The sequence below is a fragment of the Tasmannia lanceolata genome, unplaced genomic scaffold, assembly GCF_043159265.1.
Source record: "Tasmannia lanceolata isolate RefF3 unplaced genomic scaffold, GAP_Taslan_0.1 ptg000001l, whole genome shotgun sequence".
NCBI lineage: Eukaryota > Viridiplantae > Streptophyta > Magnoliopsida > Canellales > Winteraceae > Tasmannia > Tasmannia lanceolata.
In genome coordinates, this window is record NW_027518678.1 from 7,716,546 (window position 1) to 7,734,762 (window position 18,217).

Below are 18,217 nucleotides of genomic sequence, written 5' to 3' on the forward strand. Positions count from 1 at the left end.
TGCTGCTGTATAAGTTTCAACTCATTTCGAATTCGTTTGCAACAATTTCACTTGTAAAATCACTCATATGCTTAAAATTGATAAAATTCATTGAAAATCCGAAATTAATTGAAAATCACCTGAAAATCTCTAAAGAACCTTAAATCTCTGTCATATATTAAATCCTTAATCCATTGAAACAGAAATCTTAGGATCTTTAGATTTCCCTGGAAAAATGGCCAATGCATCCATAATCGTATCCCAATTGCAACCGATCTTTGACAATTTGAATACTTAAGCTATAGCACGTTGTTGGCTCCGAGGTTCACTGTCCACGGAAATCCTGAGATATGCCAGGCAATAAGATGCTATAACCTAAGTATTAAATTGCGCAAGGAAAGAGCGCACGATTCCCTTCCTTGGATGCTATCCTGGGCCGAAACTGGTGAACCCTAGAACCATTGGTAATCCTTGAATGTCCAAAAACTGAAAATCCTTGAAATCTAAAATTCATTAACCTCGAGAATTTAAATCGATTTGTCTTGTGTCTTTCGGAACCGTTGGATCACGGTTTCCGTCGTAAGGACCCTTAGAGCCCAATTTAGGAACACCGGTGTCGTGTCGTGTCCTAAGTTTTAGGGAGTCTTAGGTTTTAGGGAGTCCTAGAGTTAGGAGTCAAGCCTCATCACGGACGTTTGCTATGTATAGCAACCGTGCCATAGGTCTAGTTACACTAGTCACCCAATCTTTCCCTAGGACAAGCCTAGTAAAACTAGGATGTAGGCAAACCTGCATTAGTCTAAGGGACCATTTGCATTTAGATGAGAATCATATAGCATCTTAGATGAAATCCTAAGATAATAAAATCCTCAACTTGAATTAAATAACTTCTCCTAAAACTGTTGAAACAGTCAATCCCGTCTAGGTCGGTGTCTTAGTTGAGTTAGGCATATGTAACTTAGCTTAGGTGCACCGAACTACGTCGACTCTGATCCCAGTGAGGCTTGGGTACGTAGGCAGCTTGGATGTCTGATGGCATACCACCCGCGAGTCGGCACCACAAACAAATTGTGGTGTTTTGTATATTAATTTTCTTGTAAATGCTTAATCAAATCACTTAGGACTTTCCATGAAATTAGAATTTTAGGAGAACTTTCACTTAGATTGAATCCAGACAAATTAATAAATCAAGATACACATTTAGGATTCACATTGAAATTAGATCATAGGATGCATGTCACTTAGTTCGCACATTAACATAGAGTTGAATGAGCCATTTAAAAATAAATTTAAAAGAGTTAGCTTTTGGAATCGAAGACCGATTATCGGGCAAGAATGGTGCATGTGGTGGATAACTCCCCATACCTTCCATTCTCGTAACCAGGTAGCGAGTCTAGATTTCTGGTTAATTACGGGTCCTAGATCCCACATCTAGGTGGCGACTCTGTCAGTCTCTTTCGTGTGGAATTCGGATTGCCTTAGTGATCCCAAGTTCACAGGAAAGATTAATTCAAATCAATAATAAAATGCACACGCCAATCGCGTGGATACGAGAGACCAAGAGAGAGAGAGCGGCGGCTCGCGCCCCACACCCCTCTCGCGGGATCAGGGTACCACAGGTATGTCTGTAAAATGCTAGACCAAAGCGCGAGTCTAACTATTTCCATCATAACTCTCAAAATACTTGGAGTTTTTCGTCTCCGTTTCTTCCGTTTTAAACTACTCTTCGACACCTTCGAAATGGAACAAATTTCAATGAATTTCGAGTTGAAGTGAGTGAGTCATGGTCAATCAATCGGAGTTAGGTCTGTAAAATGCTAGACCAAAGCGCGAGTCTAACTATTTCCATAATAACTCTCAAAATACTTGGAGTTTTTCATCTCCGTTTCTTCCATTTTAAACTACACTTCGACACCTTCGAAATGGAATAAATTTCAATGAATTCCGAGTTGAATTGAGTGAGTTATGGTGAATCAATCAGAGTTAGGTCTGTAAAATGCTAGACCAAAGCGTGAGTCAAACTATTTCCATCATAACTCTTATAATACTTGGAGTTTTTCATCACCGTTTCTTCCGTTTTAAACTACACTTCGACACCTTCGAAATGGAACAAATTTCAATGAATTCCGAGTTGAATTGAGTGAGTCATGCTCAATCAATCGGAGGTAGGTCTGTAAAATGCTAGACCAAAGCGCGAGTCTAACTATTTCCATCATAACTCTCAAAATACTTGGAGTTTTTCGTCTCCGTTTCTTCCTTTTTAAACTACACTTCGACACCTTTGAAATGGAACAAATTTCAATGAATTCCGAGTTGAATTGAGTGAGTCATGGTCAATCAATCGGAGGTAGGTCTGTAAAATGCTAGACCAAAGCGCGAGTCTAACTATTTCCATCATAACTCTCAAAATACTTGGAGTTTTTCATCTCCGTTTCTTCCGTTTTAAACTACTCTTCGACACCTTCGAAATGGAACAAATTTCAATGAATCCCGAGTTGAATTAAGTGAGTCATGGTCAATCAATCGGAGGTAGGTCTGTAAAATGCTAGACCAAAGCGCGAGTTTAACTATTTCCATCATAACTCTCAAAATACTTGGAGTTTTTCGTCTCCGTTTCTTCCGTTTTAAACTACAATTCGACACCTTGGAAATGGAATAAATTTCAATGAATTCCGAGAGGAATTGAGTGAGTTATGGTCAATCAATCGGAGTTAGGTCTGTAAAATGCTTGACCAAAGCGCGAGTCTAACTATTTCCATCATAACTCTCAAAATACTTGGAGTTTTTCATCACCGTTTCTTCCGTTTTAAACTCTACTTCGACACCTTCGAAATGGAATAAATTTCAATGAATTCCGAGTTGAATTGAGTGAGTTAAGGTCAATCAATCGGAGTTAGGTCCGTAAAATGCTAGACCAAAGCGCGAGTCAAACTATTTCCATCATAACTCTCAAAATACTTGGAGTTTTTCATCTCCGTTTCTTCCGTTTTAAACTACACTTCGACACCTTCGAAAGGGAATAAATTTCAATGAATTCCGAGTTGAATTGAGTGAGTCTTGGTCAATCAATCGAAGGTAGGTCTGTAAAATGCTAGATCAAAGCGCGAGTCTAACTATTTCCATCATAACTCTCAAAATACTTGGAGTTTTTCTCTCCATTTTTCCGTTTTAAACTACTCTTCGACACCTTCGAAATGGAACAAATTTCAATGAATTCCGAGTTAAATTTAGTGAGTTATGGTCAATCAATCGGAGGTAGGTTTCTAAACCACTAGACCAAAGCGCGAGTGTAACTATTTCCACCATAACTCTCAAAATACATGGTGGTTTTCATCTCCGTTTATTCCGTTTTAAACTACACTTCGACACCTTCGAAAGGGAATAAATTCAAATGAATTTTGTGTTGAATTGAGTGAGTCTTGGTCAATCAATCGGAGGTAGGTCTGTAAAATGCTAGACCAAAGCGGGAGTCTAACTATTTCCATCATAACTCTCAAAATACTTGGAGTTTTTCGTCTCCGTTTCTTCCGTTTTAAACTACACTTCGACACCTTCGAAATGGAATAAATTTCAATGAATTCCGAGTTGAATTGAGTGAGTTATGGTCAATCAATCGGAGTTAGGTCTGTAAAATGCTAGACCAAAGCGCGAGTCAAACTATTTCCATCATAACTCTTATAATACTTGGAGTTTTTCATCACCGTTTCTTCCGTTTTAAACTACACTTTGACACCTTCCAAATGGAACAAATTTCAATGAATTTCGAGTTGAATTGAGTGAGTCATGGTCAATCAATCGGAGGTATGTCTGTTAAATGCTACACCAAAGCGCGAGTCAAACTATTTCCATCATAACTCTCATAATACTTGGAGTTTTTCATCACCGTTTCTTCTGTTTTAAACTACACTTCGACACCTTCGATATGGAACAAATTTCAATGAATTCCGAGTTGAATTGAGTGAGTTATGATCAATCAATCAGAGGTAGGTTTCTAAACCGCTAGAACAAAGCGCGAGTGTAACTATTTCCATCATAACTCTCAAAATACTTGGAGTTTTTCATCTCCGTTTCTTTCGTTTTAAACTACACTTCGACACCTTCGAAAGGGAATAAATTTCAATGAATTTCGAGTTGAATTGAGTGAGTCATGGTCAATCAATCGGAGGTATGTCTGTAAAATGCTAGACCAAAGCGCGAGTCTAACTATTTCCATCATAACTCTCAAAATACTTGGAGTTTTTCGTCTCCGTTTCTTCCGTTTTAAACTACTCTTCGACACCTTCGAAATGGAACAAATTTCAATGAATCCCGAGTTGAATTGAGTGAGTCATGGTCAATCAATCGGAGGTAGGTCTGTAAAATGTTAGACCAAAGCGCGAGTTTAACTATTTCCATCATAACTCTCAAAATACTTGGAGTTTTTCGTCTCCGTTTCTTCCGTTTTAAACTACAATTCGACACCCTGGAAATGGAATACATTACAATGAATTCCGAGATGAATTGAGTTAGTTATGGTCAATCAATCGGAGTTAGGTCTGTAAAATGCTATACCAAAGCGCGAGTCTAACTATTTCCATCATAACTCTCAAAATACTTGGAGTTTTTCATCTCCGTTTCTTCCGTTTTAAACTACACTTTGACACCTTCGAAATGGAATAAATTTCAATGAATTCCGAGTTGAATTGAGTGAGTTATGGTCAATCAATCGGAGTTAGGTCTGTAAAATGCTAGACAAAAGCGCGAGTCAAACTATTTCCATCATAACTCTTATAATACTTGGAGTTTTTCATCACCGTTTCTTCCGTTTTAAACTACACTTCGACACCTTCGAAATTGAACAAATTTCAATGAATTCCGAGTTGAATTGAGTGAGTTATGATCAATCAATCAGATGTAGGTTTCTAAACCGCTAGAACAAAGCGCGAGTGTAACTATTTCCATCATAACTCTCAAAATACTTGGAGTTTTTCATCTCCGTTTCTTTCGTTTTAAACTACACTTCGACACCTTCGAAAGGGATTAAATTTCAATGAATTCCGAGTTGAATTGAGTGAGTCATGGTCAATCAATCGGAGGTATGTCTGTAAAATGCTAGACCAAAGCGCGAGTCTAACTATTTCCACCATAACTCTCAAAATACTTGGAGTTTTTCGTCTCCGTTTCTTCCGTTTTAAACTACTCTTCGACACCTTCGAAATGGAACAAATTCCAATGAATCCCGAGTTGAATTGAGTGAGTCATGGTCAATCAATCGGAGGTAGGTCTGTAAAATGCTAGACCAAAGCGCGAGTCTAACTATTTCCATCATAACTCTAAAAATACTTGGAGTTTTTCGTCTCCGTTTCTTCCGTTTTAAACTACTCTTCGACACCTTCGAAATGGATCAAATTTCAATGAATTTCGAGTTGAATTGAGTGAGTCATGGTCAATCAATCGGAGTTAGGTCTGTAAAATGCTAGACCAAAGCGCGAGTCTAACTATTTCCATAATAACTCTCAAAATACTTGGAGTTTTTCATCTCCGTTTCTTCCGTTTTAAACTACACTTCGACACCTTCGAAATGGAATAAATTTCAATGAATTCCGAGTTGAATTGAGTGAGTTATGGTCAATCAATCAGAGTTAGGTCTGTAAAATGCTAGACCAAAGCGCGAGTCAAACTATTTCCATCATAACTCTGATAATACTTGGAGTTTTTCATCACCGTTTCTTCCGTTTTAAACTGCACTTCGACACCTTCGAAATGGAACAAATTTCAATGAATTCCGAGTTGAATTGAGTGAGTCATGCTCAATCAATCGGAGGTAGGTCTGTAAAATGCTAGACCAAAGCGCGAGTCTAACTATTTCCATCATAACTCTCAAAATACTTGGAGTTTTTCGTCTCCGTTTCTTCCGTTTTAAACTATACTTCGACACCTTCGAAATGGAATAAATTTCAATGAATTCCGAGTTGAATTGAGTGAGTTAAGGTCAATCAATCGGAGTTGGGTCCGTAAAATGCTAGACCAAAGCGCGAGTCAAACTATTTCCATCATAACTCTCAAAATACTTGGAGTTTTTCATCTCCGTTTCTTCCGTTTTAAACTACACTTCGACACCTTCGAAAGGGAATAAATTTCAATGAATTCCGAGTTGAATTGAGTGAGTCTTGGTCAATCAATCGAAGGTAGGTCTGTAAAATGCTAGATCAAAGCGCGAGTCTAACTATTTCCATCATAACTCTCAAAATATTTGGAGTTTTTCTCTCCATTTTTCCGTTTTAAACTACTCTTCGACACCTTCGAAATGGAACAAATTTCAATGAATTCCGAGTTAAATTTAGTGAGTTATGGTCAATCAATCGGAGGTAGGTTTCTAAACCACTAGACCAAAGCGCGAGTGTAACTATTTCCACCATAACTCTCAAAATACATGGTGGTTTTCATCTCCGTTTATTCCGTTTTAAACTACACTTCGACACCTTCAAAAGGGAATAAATTCAAATGAATTTTGTGTTGAATTGAGTGAGTCTTGGTCAATCAATCGGAGGTAGGTCTGTAAAATGCTAGACCAAAGCGCGAGTCTAACTATTTCCATCATAACTCTCAAAATACTTGGAGTTTTTCGTCTCCGTTTCTTCCGTTTTAAACTACACTTCGACACCTTCGAAATGGAATAAATTTCAATGAATTCCGAGTTGAATTGAGTGAGTTATGGTCAATCAATCGGAGTTAGGTCTGTAAAATGCTAGACCAAAGCGCGAGTCAAACTATTTCCATCATAACTCTTATAATACTTGGAGTTTTTCATCACCGTTTCTTCCGTTTTAAACTACACTTTGACACCTTCAAAATGGAACAAATTTCAATGAATTTCGAGTTGAATTGAGTGAGTCATGGTCCATCAATCGGAGGTATGTCTGTAAAATACTAGACCAAAGCGCGAGTCAAACTATTTCCATCATAACTCTCATAATACTTGGAGTTTTTCATCACCGTTTCTTCTGTTTTAAACTACACTTCGACACCTTCGAAATGGAACAAATTTCAATGAATTCCGAGTTGAATTGAGTGAGTTATGATCAATCAATCAGAGGTAGGTTTCTAAACCGCTAGAACAAAGCGCGAGTGTAACTATTTCCATCATAACTCTCAAAATACTTGGAGTTTTTCATCTCCGTTTTTTTCGTTTTAAACTACACTTCGACACCTTCGAAAGGGAATAAATTTCAATGAATTTCGAGTTGAATTGAGTGAGTCATGGTCAATCAATCGGAGGTATGTCTGTAAAATGCTAGACCAAAGCGCGAGTCTAACTATTTCCACCATAACTCTCAAAATACTTGGAGTTTTTCGTCTCGGTTTCTTCCGTTTTAACCTACTCTTCGACACCTTCGAAATGGAACAAATTTCAATGAATCCCGAGTTGAATTGAGTGAGTCATGGTCAATCAATCGGAGGTAGGTCTGTAAAATGTTAGACCAAAGCGCGAGTTTAACTATTTCCACCATAACTCTCAAAATACTTGGAATTTTTCGTCTCCGTTTCTTCCGTTTTAAACTACAATTCGACACCTTGGAAATGGAATAAATTACAATGAATTCCGAGATGAATTGAGTGAGTTATGGTCAATCAATCGGAGTTAGGTCTGTAAAATGCTAGACCAAAGCACGAGTCTAACTATTTCCATCATAACTCTCAAAATACTTGGAGTTTTTCATCTCCGTTTCTTCCGTTTTAAACTACACTTTGACACCTTCGAAATGGAATAAATTTCAATGAATTCGGAGTTGAATTGAGTGAGTTATGGTCAATCAATCGGAGTTAGGTCTGTAAAATGCTAGACAAAAGCGCGAGTCAAACTACTTCCATGATAACTCTTATAATACTTGGAGTTTTTCATCACCGTTTCTTCCGTTTTAAACTACACTTCGACACCTTCGAAATGGAACAAATTTCAATGAATTCCGAGTTGAATTGAGTGAGTTATGATCAATCAATCAGATGTAGGTTTCTAAACCGCTAGAACAAAGCGCGAGTGTAACTATTTCCATCATAACTCTCAAAATACTTGGAGTTTTTCATCTCCGTTTCTTTCGTTTTAAACTACACTTCGACACCTTCGAAAGGGAATAAATTTCAATGAATTCCGAGTTGAAATGAGTGAGTCATGGTCAACGGAGGTATGTCTGTAAAATGCTAGACCAAAGCGCGAGTCTAACTATTTCCACCATAACTCTCAAAATACTTGGAGTTTTTCGTCTCCGTTTCTTCTCTTTTAAACTACTCTTCGACACCTTCGAAATGGAACAAATTCCAATGAATCCCGAGTTGAATTGAGTGAGTCATGGTCAATCAATCGGAGTTAGGTCTGTAAAATGCTAGACCAAAACGCGAGTCTAACTATTTCCATCATAACTCTCAAAATACTTGGAGTTTTTCGTCTCCGTTTCTTCCGTTTTAAACTACTCTTCGACACCTTCGAAATGGATCAAATTTCAATGAATTTCGAGTTGAATTGAGTGAGTCATGGTCAATCAATCGGAGTTAGGTCTGTAAAATGCTAGACCAAAGCGCGAGTCTAACTATTTCCATAATAACTCTCAAAATACTTGGAGTTTTTCATCTCCGTTTCTTCAGTTTTAAACTACACTTCGACACCTTCGAAATGGAATAAATTTCAATGAATTCCGAGTTGAATTGAGTGAGTTATGGTCAATCAATCAGAGTTAGGTCTGTAAAATGCTAGACCAAAGCGCGAGTCAAACTATTTCCATCATAACTCTGATAATACTTGGAGTTTTTCATCACCGTTTCTTCCGTTTTAAACTACACTTCGACACCTTCGAAATGGAACAAATTTCAATGAATTCCGAGTTGAATTGAGTGAGTTATGATCAATCAATCAGAGGTAGGTTTCTAAACCGCTAGAACAAAGCGCGAGTGTAACTATTTCCATCATAACTCTCAAAATACTTGGAGTTTTTCGTCTCCGTTTCTTCCTTTTTAAACTACACTTCGACACCTTTGAAATGGAACAAATTTCAATGAATTCCGAGTTGAATTGAGTGAGTCATGGTCAATCAATCGGAGGTAGGTCTGTAAAATGCTAGACCAAAGCGCGAGTCTAACTATTTCCATCATAACTCTCAAAATACTTGGAGTTTTTCGTCTCCGTTTCTTCCGTTTTAAACTACTCTTCGACACATTCGAAATGGAACAAATTTCAATGAATCCCGAGTTGAATTGAGTGAGTCATGGTCAATCAATCGGAGGTAGGTCTGTAAAATGCTAGACCAAAGCGCGAGTCTAACTATTTCCATCATAACTCTCAAAATACTTGGAGTTTTTCGTCTCCGCTTCTTCCGTTTTAAACTACAATTCGACACCTTGGAAATGGAATAAATTTCAATGAATTCCGAGATGAATTGAGTGAGTTATGGTCAATCAATCGGAGTTAGGTCTGTAAAATGCTGGACCAAAGCGCGAGTCTAACTATTTCCATCATAACTCTCAAAATACTTGGAGTTTTTCATCTCCGTTTCTTCCGTTTTAAACTATACTTCGACACCTTCGAAATGGAATAAATGCAATGAATTCCGAGTTGAATTGAGTGAGTTATGGTCAATCAATCGGAGTTAGGTCCGTAAAATGCTAGACCAAAGCGCGAGTCAAACTATTTCCATCATAACTCTCAAAATACTTGGAGTTTTTCATCTCCGTTTCTTCCGTTTTAAACTACTCTTCGACACCTTCGAAATGGAACAAATTTCAATGAATTCCGAGTTAAATTTAGTGAGTTATGGTCAATCAATCGGAGGTAGGTTTCTAAACCGCTAGACCAAAGCGCGAGTGTAACTATTTCCACCATAACTCTCAAAATACATGGTGGTTTTCATCTCCGTTTATTCCGTTTTAAACTACACTTCGACACCTTCGAAAGGGAATAAATTCAAATGAATTTTGTGTTGAATTGAGTGAGTCATGGTCAATCAATCGGAGGTAGGTCTGTAAAATGCTAGACCAAAGCGCGAGTCTAACTATTTCCATCATAACTCTCAAAATACTTGGAGTTTTTCGTCTCCGTTTCTTCCGTTTTAAACTACACTTCGACACCTTCGAAATGGAATAAATTTCAATGAATTCCGAGTTGAATTAAGTGAGTTATGGTCAATCAATCGGAGTTAGGTCTGTAAAATGCTAGACAAAAGCGCGAGTCAAACTATTTCCATCATAACTCTTATAATACTTGGAGTTTTTCATCACCGTTTCTTCCGTTTTAAACTACACTTCGACACCTTCGAAATGGAACAAATTTCAATGAATTCCGAGTTGAATTGAGTGAGTTAGGATCAATCAATCAGATGTAGGTTTCTAAACCGCTAGAACAAAGCGCGAGTGTAACTATTTCCATCATAACTCTCAAAATACTTGGAGTTTTTCATCTCCGTTTCTTGAGTTTTAAACTACACTTCGACACCTTCGAAAGGGAATAAATTTCAATGAATTACGAGTTGAAATGAGTGAGTCATGGTCAATCAATCGGAGGTATGTCTGTAAAATGCTAGACCAAAGCGCGAGTCTAACTATTTCCACCATAACTCTCAAAATACTTGGAGTTTTTCGTCTCCGTTTCTTCCGTTTTAAACTACTCTTCGACACCTTCGAAATGGAACAAATTCCAATGAATCCCGAGTTGAATTGAGTGAGTCATGGTCAATCAATCGGAGGTAGGTCTGTAAAATGTTAGACCAAAGCGCGAGTCTAACTATTTCCATCATAACTCTCAAAATACTTGGAGTTTTTCGTCTCCGTTTCTTCCGTTTTAAACTACTCTTCGACACCTTCGAAATGGATCAAATTTCAATGAATTTCGAGTTGAATTGAGTGAGTCATGGTCAATCAATCGGAGTTAGGTCTGTAAAATGCTAGACCAAAGCGCGAGTCTAACTATTTTCATAATAACTCTCAAAATACTTGGAGTTTTTCATCTCCGTTTCTTCCGTTTTAAACTACACTTCGACACCTTCGAAAGGGATTAAATTTCAATGAATTCCGAGTTGAATTGAGTGAGTCATGGTCAATCAATCGGAGGTATGTCTGTAAAATGCTAGACCAAAGCGCGAGTCTAACTATTTCCACCATAACTCTCAAAATACTTGGAGTTTTTCGTCTCCGTTTCTTCCGTTTTAAACTACTCTTCGACACCTTCGAAATGGAACAAATTCCAATGAATCCCGAGTTGAATTGAGTGAGTCATGGTCAATCAATCGGAGGTAGGTCTGTAAAATGCTAGACCAAAGCGCGAGTCTAACTATTTCCATCATAACTCTAAAAATACTTGGAGTTTTTCGTCTCCGTTTCTTCCGTTTTAAACTACTCTTCGACACCTTCGAAATGGATCAAATTTCAATGAATTTCGAGTTGAATTGAGTGAGTCATGGTCAATCAATCGGAGTTAGGTCTGTAAAATGCTAGACCAAAGCGCGAGTCTAACTATTTCCATAATAACTCTCAAAATACTTGGAGTTTTTCATCTCCGTTTCTTCCGTTTTAAACTACACTTCGACACCTTCGAAATGTAATAAATTTCAATGAATTCCGAGTTGAATTGAGTGAGTTATGGTCAATCAATCAGAGTTAGGTCTGTAAAATGCTAGACCAAAGCGCGAGTCAAACTATTTCCATCATAACTCTGATAAAACTTGGAGTTTTTCATCACCGTTTCTTCCGTTTTAAACTACACTTCGACACCTTCGAAATGGAACAAATTTCAATGAATTCCGAGTTGAATTGAGTGAGTCATGCTCAATCAATCGGAGGTAGGTCTGTAAAATGCTAGACCAAAGCGCGAGTCTAACTATTTCCATCATAACTCTCAAAATACTTGGAGTTTTTCGTCTCCGTTTCTTCCGTTTTAAACTACAATTCGACACCTTGGAAATGGAATAAATTTCAATGAATTCCGAGATGAATTGAGGGAGTTATGGTCAATCAATCGGAGTTAGGTCTGTAAAATGCTTGACCAAAGCGCGAGTCTAACTATTTCCATAATAACTCTCAAAATACTTGGAGTTTTTCATCACCGTTTCTTCCGTTTTAAACTACACTTTGACACCTTCGAAATGGAAAAAATTTCAATGAATTTCGAGTTGAATTGAGTGAGTCATGGTCAATCAATCGGAGGTATGTCTGTAAAATGCTAGACCAAAGCGCGAGTCTAACTATTTCCATCATAACTCTCAAAATACTTGGAGTTTTTCGTCTCCGTTTCTTCCGTTTTAAACTACTCTTCGACACCTTCGAAATGGAACAAATTTCAATGAATTTCGAGTTGAAGTGAGTGAGTCATGGTCAATCAATCGGAGTTAGGTCTGTAAAATGCTAGACCAAAGCGCGAGTCTAACTATTTCCATAATAACTCTCAAAATACTTGGAGTTTTTCATCTCCGTTTCTTCCGTTTTAAACTACACTTCGACACCTTCGAAATTGAATAAATTTCAATGAATTCCGAGTTGAATTGAGTGAGTTATGGTCAATCAATCAGAGTTAGGTCTGTAAAATGCTAGACCAAAGCGTGAGTCAAACTATTTCCATCATAACTCTTATAATACTTGGAGTTTTTCATCACCGTTTCTTCCGTTTTAAACTACACTTCGACACCTTCGAAATGGAACAAATTTCAATGAATTCCGAGTTGAATTGAGTGAGTCATGCTCAATCAATCGGAGGTAGGTCTGTAAAATGCTAGACCAAAGCGCGAGTCTAATTATTTCCATCATAACTCTCAAAATACTTGGAGTTTTTCGTCTCCGTTTCTTCCTTTTTAAACTACACTTCGACACCTTTGAAATGGAACAAATTTCAATGAATTCCGAGTTGAATTGAGTGAGTCATGGTCAATCAATCGGAGGTAGGTCTGTAAAATGCTAGACCAAAGCGCGAGTCTAACTATTTCCATCATAACTCTCAAAATACTTGGAGTTTTTCATCTCCGTTTCTTCCGTTTTAAACTACTCTTCGACACCTTCGAAATGGAACAAATTTCAATGAATCCCGAGTTGAATTGAGTGAGTCATGGTCAATCAATCGGAGGTAGGTCTGTAAAATGCTAGACCAAAGCGCGAGTTTAACTATTTCCATCATAACTCTCAAAATACTTGGAGTTTTTCGTCTCCGTTTCTTCCGTTTTAAACTACAATTCGACACCTTGGAAATGGAATAAATTTCAATGAATTCCGAGATGAATTGAGTGAGTTATGGTCAATCAATCGGAGTTAGGTCTGTAAAATGCTTGACCAAAGCGCGAGTCTAACTATTTCCATCATAACTCTCAAAATACTTGGAGTTTTTCATCACCGTTTCTTCCGTTTTAAACTCTACTTCGACACCTTCGAAATGGAATAAATTTCAATGAATTCCGAGTTGAATTGAGTGAGTTAAGGTCAATCAATCGGAGTTAGGTCCGTAAAATGCTAGATCAAAGCGCGAGTCTAACTATTTCCATCATAACTCTCAAAATACTTGAAGTTTTTCTCTCCATTTTTCCGTTTTAAACTACTCTTCGACACCTTCGAAATGGAACAAATTTCAATGAATTCCGAGTTAAATTTAGTGAGTTATGGTCAATATATCGGAGGTAGGTTTCTAAACCACTAGACCAAAGCGCGAGTGTAACTATTTCCACCATAACTCTCAAAATACATGGTGGTTTTCATCTCCGTTTATTCCGTTTTAAACTACACTTCGACACCTTCGAAAGGGAATAAATTCAAATGAATTTTGTGTTGAATTGAGTGAGTCTTGGTCAATCAATCGGAGGTAGGTCTGTAAAATGCTAGACCAAAGCGGGAGTCTAACTATTTCCATCATAACTCTCAAAATACTTGGAGTTTTTCGTCTCCGTTTCTTCCGTTTTAAACTACACTTCGACACCTTCGAAATGGAATAAATTTCAATGAATTCCGAGTTGAATTGAGTGAGTTATGGTCAATCAATCGGAGTTAGGTCTGTAAAATGCTACACCAAAGCGCGAGTCAAACTATTTCCATCATAACTCTTATAATACTTGGAGTTTTTCATCACCGTTTCTTCCGTTTTAAACTACACTTTGACACCTTCCAAATGGAACAAATTTCAATGAATTTCGAGTTGAATTGAGTGAGTCATGGTCAATCAATCGGAGGTATGTCTGTAAAATGCTACACCAAAGCGCGAGTCAAACTATTTCCATCATAACTCTCATAATACTTGGAGTTTTTCATCACCGTTTCTTCTGTTTTAAACTACACTTCGACACCTTCGATATGGAACAAATTTCAATGAATTCCGAGTTGAATTGAGTGAGTTATGATCAATCAATCAGAGGTAGGTTTCTAAACCGCTAGAACAAAGCGCGAGTGTAACTATTTCCATCATAACTCTCAAAATACTTGGAGTTTTTCATCTCCGTTTCTTTCGTTTTAAACTACACTTCGACACCTTCGAAAGGGAATAAATTTCAATGAATTTCGAGTTGAATTGAGTGAGTCATGGTCAATCAATCGGAGGTATGCCTGTAAAATGCTAGACCAAAGCGCGAGTCTAACTATTTCCATCATAACTCTCAAAATACTTGGAGTTTTTCGTCTCCGTTTCTTCCGTTTTAAACTACTCTTCGACACCTTCGAAATGGAACAAATTTCAATGAATTCCGAGTTAAATTTAGTGAGTTATGGTCAATCAATCGGAGGTAGGTTTCTAAACCGCTAGACCAAAGCGCGAGTGTAACTATTTCCACCATAACTCTCAAAATACATGGTGGTTTTCATCTCCGTTTATTCCGTTTTAAACTACACTTCGACACCTTCGAAAGGGAATAAATTCAAATGAATTTTGTGTTGAATTGAGTGAGTCATGGTCAATCAATCGGAGGTAGGTCTGTAAAATGCTAGACCAAAGCGCGAGTCTAACTATTTCCATCATAACTCTCAAAATACTTGGAGTTTTTCGTCTCCGTTTCTTCCGTTTTAAACTACACTTCGACACCTTCGAAATGGAATAAATTTCAATGAATTCCGAGTTGAATTGAGTGAGTTATGGTCAATCAATCGGAGTTAGGTCTGTAAAATGCTAGACCAAAGCGTGAGTCTAACTATTTCCATCATAACTCTTATAATACTTGGAGTTTTTCATCACCGTTTCTTCCGTTTTAAACTACACTTTGACACCTTCGAAATGGAAAAAATTTCAATGAATTTCGAGTTGAATTGAGTGAGTCATGGTCAATCAATCGGAGGTATGTCTGTAAAATGCTAGACCAAAGCGCGAGTCTAACTATTTCCATCATAACTCTCAAAATACTTGGAGTTTTTCGTCTCCGTTTCTTCCGTTTTAAACTACTCTTCGACACCTTCGAAATGGAACAAATTTCAATGAATTTCGAGTTGAAGTGAGTGAGTCATGGTCAATCAATCGGAGTTAGGTCTGTAAAATGCTAGACCAAAGCGCGAGTCTAACTATTTCCATAATAACTCTCAAAATACTTGGAGTTTTTCATCTCCGTTTCTTCCATTTTAAACTACACTTCGACACCTTCGAAATGGAATAAATTTCAATGAATTCCGAGTTGAATTGAGTGAGTTATGGTGAATCAATCAGAGTTAGGTCTGTAAAATGCTAGACCAAAGCGTGAGTCAAACTATTTCCATCATAACTCTTATAATACTTGGAATTTTTCATCACCGTTTCTTCCGTTTTAAACTACACTTCGACACCTTCGAAATGGAACAAATTTCAATGAATTCCGAGTTGAATTGAGTGAGTCATGCTCAATCAATCGGAGGTAGGTCTGTAAAATGCTAGACCAAAGCGCGAGTCTAACTATTTCCATCATAACTCTCAAAATACTTGGAGTTTTTCGTCTCCGTTTCTTCCTTTTTAAACTACACTTCGACACCTTTGAAATGGAACAAATTTCAATGAATTCCGAGTTGAATTGAGTGAGTCATGGTCAATCAATCGGAGGTAGGTCTGTAAAATGCTAGACCAAAGCGCGAGTCTAACTATTTCCATCATAACTCTCAAAATACTTGGAGTTTTTCATCTCCGTTTCTTATGTTTTAAACTACTCTTCGACACCTTCGAAATGGAACAAATTTCAATGAATCCCGAGTTGAATTAAGTGAGTCATGGTCAATCAATCGGAGGTAGGTCTGTAAAATGCTAGACCAAAGCGCGAGTTTAACTATTTCCATCATAACTCTCAAAATACTTGGAGTTTTTCGTCTCCGTTTCTTCCGTTTTAAACTACAATTCGACACCTTGGAAATGGAATAAATTTCAATGAATTCCGAGATGAATTGAGTGAGTTATGGTCAATCAATCGGAGTTAGGTCTGTAAAATGCTTGACCAAAGCGCGAGTCTAACTATTTCCATCATAACTCTCAAAATACTTGGAGTTTTTCATCACCGTTTCTTCCGTTTTAAACTCTACTTCGACACCTTCGAAATGGAATAAATTTCAATGAATTCCGAGTTGAATTGAGTGAGTTAAGGTCAATCAATCGGAGTTAGGTCCGTAAAATGCTAGACCAAAGCGCGAGTCAAACTATTTCCATCATAACTCTCAAAATACTTGGAGTTTTTCATCTCCGTTTCTTCCGTTTTAAACTACACTTCGACACCTTCGAAAGGGAATAAATTTCAATGAATTCCGAGTTGAATTGAGTGAGTCTTGGTCAATCAATCGAAGGTAGGTCTGTAAAATGCTAGATTAAAGCGCGAGTCTAACTATTTCCATCATAACTCTCAAAATACTTGGAGTTTTTCTCTCCATTTTTCCGTTTTAAACTACTCTTCGACACCTTCGAAATGGAACAAATTTCAATGAATTCCGAGTTAAATTTAGTGAGTTATGGTCAATCAATCGGAGGTAGGTTTCTAAACCACTAGACCAAAGCGCGAGTGTAACTATTTCCACCATAACTCTCAAAATACATGGTGGTTTTCATCTCCGTTTATTCCGTTTTAAACTACACTTCGACACCTTCGAAAGGGAATAAATTCAAATGAATTTTGTGTTGAATTGAGTGAGTCTTGGTCAATCAATCGGAGGTAGGTCTGTAAAATGCTAGACCAAAGCGGGAGTCTAACTATTTCCATCATAACTCTCAAAATACTTGGAGTTTTTCGTCTCCGTTTCTTCCGTTTTAAACTACACTTCGACACCTTCGAAATGGAATAAATTTCAATGAATTCCGAGTTGAATTGAGTGAGTTATGGTCAATCAATCGGAGTTAGGTCTGTAAAATGCTAGACCAAAGCGCGAGTCAAACTATTTCCATCATAACTCTTATAATACTTGGAGTTTTTCATCACCGTTTCTTCCGTTTTAAACTACACTTTGACACCTTCCAAATGGAACAAATTTCAATGAATTTCGAGTTGAATTGAGTGAGTCATGGTCAATCAATCGGAGGTATGTCTGTAAAATGCTACACCAAAGCGCGAGTCAAACTATTTCCATCATAACTCTCATAATACTTGGAGTTTTTCATCACCGTTTCTTCTGTTTTAAACTACACTTCGACACCTTCGATATGGAACAAATTTCAATGAATTCCGAGTTAAATTGAGTGAGTTATGATCAATCAATCAGAGGTAGGTTTCTAAACCGCTAGAACAAAGCGCGAGTGTAACTATTTCCATCATAACTCTCAAAATACTTGGAGTTTTTCATCTCCGTTTCTTTCGTTTTAAACTACACTTCGACACCTTCGAAAGGGAATAAATTTCAATGAATTTCGAGTTGAATTGAGTGAGTCATGGTCAATCAATCGGAGGTATGTCTGTAAAATGCTAGACCAAAGCGCGAGTCTAACTATTTCCATCATAACTCTCAAAATACTTGGAGTTTTTCGTCTCCGTTTCTTCCGTTTTAAACTACTCTTCGACACCTTCGAAATGGAACAAATTTCAATGAATCCCGAGTTGAATTGAGTGAGTCATGGTCAATCAATCGGAGGTAGGTCTGTAAAATGTTAGACCAAAGCGCGAGTTTAACTATTTCCATCATAACTCTCAAAATACTTGGAGTTTTTCGTCTCCGTTTCTTCCGTTTTAAACTACAATTCGACACCCTGGAAATGGAATACATTACAATGAATTCCGAGATGAATTGAGTGAGTTATGGTCAATCAATCGGAGTTAGGTTTGTAAAATGCTATACCAAAGCGCGAGTCTAACTATTTCCATCATAACTCTCAAAATACTTGGAG